General features: G+C 41.4%; 1 long non-coding RNA gene across 1 annotated transcript; it reads right to left on the bottom strand.

Moving 5' to 3' along the window:
• Nucleotides 1–377: 377 nt before the first annotated feature.
• LOC144687560 (uncharacterized) lies at nt 378–3,040 on the bottom strand. The gene is made up of 3 exons (XR_013578172.1): nt 2,951–3,040; nt 735–822; nt 378–580 (listed from the first exon to the last, which is right to left on the bottom strand). It is a non-coding gene; the product is annotated as an uncharacterized LOC144687560 (long non-coding RNA).
• Nucleotides 3,041–4,067: the final 1,027 nt, after the last annotated feature.

Here is a 4,067-nt window from a genome sequence, read left to right as displayed (position 1 = left end):
ATTTATCATTCAGTTAATGCGAGCCAAGAGACAAGGCAGTTTCAAAAGGCAGACAAGGAAATGGCACAATAGCAACTGATTGAGAGGGTAATAAGATCTCCCTTAATATATGATCGCTCTGGCAGACAAAAGTTTGATTTAAAATCATCACTTTTGACAAATCCATCATGTTTTTGACACTTGGAAGGTGATGATAAGGGTGCAAGGTGGAGAGAAAATGAAGCATTGGAGAGAAAGGATAGACAGTGAACGCTATAATGCCTTGTGCAGTAGTACATTAGCACATTAGTAAAATGTTTCATAACTTTATAGGAACCGTTTATTTTCAATGTTTATTTCTATTAAACAAATTGTACAACAAATAATCAGCTCTGGTTCTATGACTGAGTTGATTTAAATCAAGAAATACTATAGTAATTGTAGCTTTAAGGAAGGTAGCAACAATAGCTTTAAGGCTTATTGTGTTGTATAGTATCACATGACAGTTTGAACGAATCAGCTCTAAACACGAGGAACCTTAGAGTGGGAGTACTTCTTCTAGTTGTGGAGCTTGATGGAAGCATGTAACTGCTGCTGCAGCCTGTAAATAAAGTTCAATGTTTCTAATGAGAAACCTGCTTGGAAAATCAAATCCATAACAAACTGGCGATAAGGATAAATTGGGTCCAGCGTTGTCCCTCACCCAGCTACTGTGAGTATCTTGTTTAAATTGAAGAAAAGGAAGATATACTCACCAGGTATGTCACAATATGGCAGGATCGGCCCCTTTGAACCAGGCACAGAGGATTGGTGTCAATATGTAGAACGCCTCGGGTTCTATTTCTGGGCAAACAAAATAAGGTGGGAGGAAAAGAGGAGAGCAATTCTCCTAAGAATTTGCGGAGTAAAACCTATAATTTAATCTGAAGTTTGACAGCCCTGAATGGCTTTAATTTGAAAACTTTCAGCAAATTGGTAGACTTCGTTAAGGGACACTTTCAACCCAAATTCTCACCCACTGTGCAGAGGTTCAAGTTTAATTTGACGGTTAGAGACCCAGGGGAGACTATTGTTACTTAAGTGGTGAAATTGAAACAACTGACTGAACACAGTGATTTTGGAGAGACCCTAAGCGAAATGCTCAGGGATCGTTTGGTCTATGGTATGCAAGATGGAGTGAACCTCGATTTTAAAAAACATTGGAAATAGCACTCATGATGGAAAGCACTGAGTGGGATGCACAGGCTCTACAAGGTGCTCAAAATGGCGCCATTTTCCACTTAGGGCAGGAATGGACAGCCAGGTGTAGCGCGAAAAGTCGGGACTCTGCCGTTAGTGGGAGACAGTCTCCGCTACCCGAAAATTTAAAATAAGTACAGGAAACAGCTCAGCAGCAAATCAGAAAATGAATTGTTAGTGATGTGGAAGCAATCATACTCCTGAAACTTGCTGTTTTAAGGAGGTGGAGTGCTAGTTTTTCCATAAAATAGGGCACATGCTGAAGCATTGTAAAGCAACATTAAGGCAGACTCTCAGGCAGCAAACTAAGTTAATTGAAGTACATAATGTGGAAGAACCAGAAAACACCAATTCTAATATTTAATTAGAATATTTAATGTAAAAGTAGGGAAGACAGAGCCAATCACTTTTACTTTGTAGGTAAATGGAAAACCTTTAATGATGAAAGTGGACCTTGGTGCTTCAACCACTGTAGTGGGAGAGCACACCTTCAAATGTTTAAACAAGGGTACTCAACAATTGAATTTGGAGCAGACTTCAGCCAAATTGAGAAATTATACTGTTGAAGCTATCCAAGTGAAGGGTATTGCCACTGTATGTGTTTATTATAAGCACCAAGCAGCACAACTCCCAGTGATGGTAATAGAAGGTGATGAACCAAGCCTTCTAGGTTGTGATTGGTTGAAAGAAATTAAATTAATTTGGTCTGAAATTTTCCAGCTACATATAGGAGGACTGCCAGGGCTGCTAAGGAAATATGACAAGGTTTTTCAAGATGAACTGGGGAGAATCAATGACCTACAGGCTAAGATCTACGCTGACTCAGAAGCAACTCCTCATTTCTTTAAAGTAAGGCCGGTGCCATATGCTCTGACAGAGAAGGTTGACACTGAATTGAACCAGTTAGAGAGGCTGAGGGTCATACAGCTAGTTCAATCCTCAGAGTGGGCAGCACCTATAGCCCCTGTCTTAAATCCGGATCCGACCATCCGGATTTGTGGGGAATATAAGCTAACAGTAAACAAAGCTGCCAAATCGGCAAGTAACATATCCCCAAAATTGAGGATCTCTACACTAAATTAGCAGGAGGAACAGCTTATACTAACCAAAATATGGGTCATGCATATTAACAGCTGGAACTGGATGATACCTCCAAAGAGTTTGTGACCATAAACGTCCACGAAGGGTTATATCAATACCCGTGTCTGCCCTTCGGTGTTTCTTCGGCCTGTGCAATTTTCCAATGGATGTTGGAAAGTTTTTTAAAAGGACTACCTCAAGTCGTGGTCTACATGGATGACATCCTAATAACTGGGTTCATGGAAGCTGAACACTTGGCTAATTTGGAGGAAGTGTTGAAATGATTTTTGGAAGCTGGGGTGCACTTAAAAAAAGAAAAGTATATCTTTCAGGTAAGCAAATTTGTTTATTTGGGCCATTGAGTGGATGCCCAAGTGTTATGCCCAGTAGAAGAAAAAGTTAAAGCTGTTAAGGAGGCACCCTTGCCTAAAAATGTCTCTGAACATAAGTCATCCTTAGGTATGGTTAATTATTATGCCTGATTTCTACCCAACTTATCAACGGTCCTAGCCCCTCTACACTCGTTATTAAAGAAAAACCAGCGTTGGGTTTGGAAGTCACGCCACGAAGAAGCCTTCACGGAAGTTAAACAACTCTTGCACTCTTCAAACTTGTTAGCACACAATGACCCGACAAAGGAACTGGCACTAACCGGCGATGCATCCCCCTATGGTGTGGAAGTGGTACTATTGCACAGGATGCATGACATTTCAGAAAGGCCGATAGGCTATGTATCCAGGACCCTTTCCATGGCCCAAAAAGGGTTTTCGCAAATTGAGAAAGAAGGATTATCAATTATTTTTGGAGCTTAAAAATTCCATCAATACGTACATGGCTGACACTTTATGATAATGTCTGACCACAAACCACTCTTGTGTCTGTTCAGTGAAGAAAAAGCTAGCCTTCCCATAGCATGTGCACAAATTCAAAGATGGGCTCTAATTTCATCTGCATATGAATACACTCCTGTGCACACACCAGGGATGCATATAGCCAATGCTTCTGCCCTAAGTTGCCTTCCTTTGCAGAAGAGCAATGAACATGCCCCAATTCCCCAAGAGATATTATTAGCGATAAATTTCCTGTATTCCTCGCCAGCCTGTGCAAGGCAGATAAGAAACTGGACCAATCGTGATCCAGTCCTGTCTAGAGTGAGAGGCCAAGCGTTTAAAGGATGGTCCCCGGAACCAGTCCCTGGCGAATTGAAGCCATTCTTCACTCGAAGGAATGAATTGAGTAGTCAGGGTGGTGTCCTGTTATGGGGTGCGTGAGTAGTTTTCCTTCACAAGGAAGGGAACCACTCTTCACAGAGTTGCACAGTGCACATCCGGGAATCTCAAGAATGAAGATGATCGCGCAAAGTTACATTTGATGGCCGGGCATGGACGATGATATCGAGAAGATGATTAAACACTGTATGCAATGCCAACAACTACTGAAGTTAGAATTTAGCTGTTGCAGCCCCACTACACCCGTGGGAATGGCCTGATAGGCCCTGGGTGAGACAAAGCATAGATTATGTCGGTCCTTTTCTAGGCACCATGTTCCTACTAATAATTGATGCACATTCTAAATGGTTAGATGTGTACAAGCTTAGGTTGCCAACATCAGCTGCGACTATAGAAAATTTATGCCAAAGCTTTTCTATACATGGATTGCCAGAAGTAATTGTCTCAGACAATGGCACTGCATTTACTAGCACTGAATTTCAAATATTTGTGGCCCTAAATGGTATAGAACACGTAAAGACGGCACCATATTTTCCTTCG

Source organism: Cetorhinus maximus, chromosome 1 (genome assembly GCF_964194155.1).
Source record: "Cetorhinus maximus chromosome 1, sCetMax3.hap1.1, whole genome shotgun sequence".
Classification (NCBI taxonomy): Eukaryota; Metazoa; Chordata; class Chondrichthyes; order Lamniformes; family Cetorhinidae; genus Cetorhinus; species Cetorhinus maximus.
Note: the sequence above shows the minus strand (reverse complement) of the source record. Positions and strands in the feature narration are given on the sequence as shown.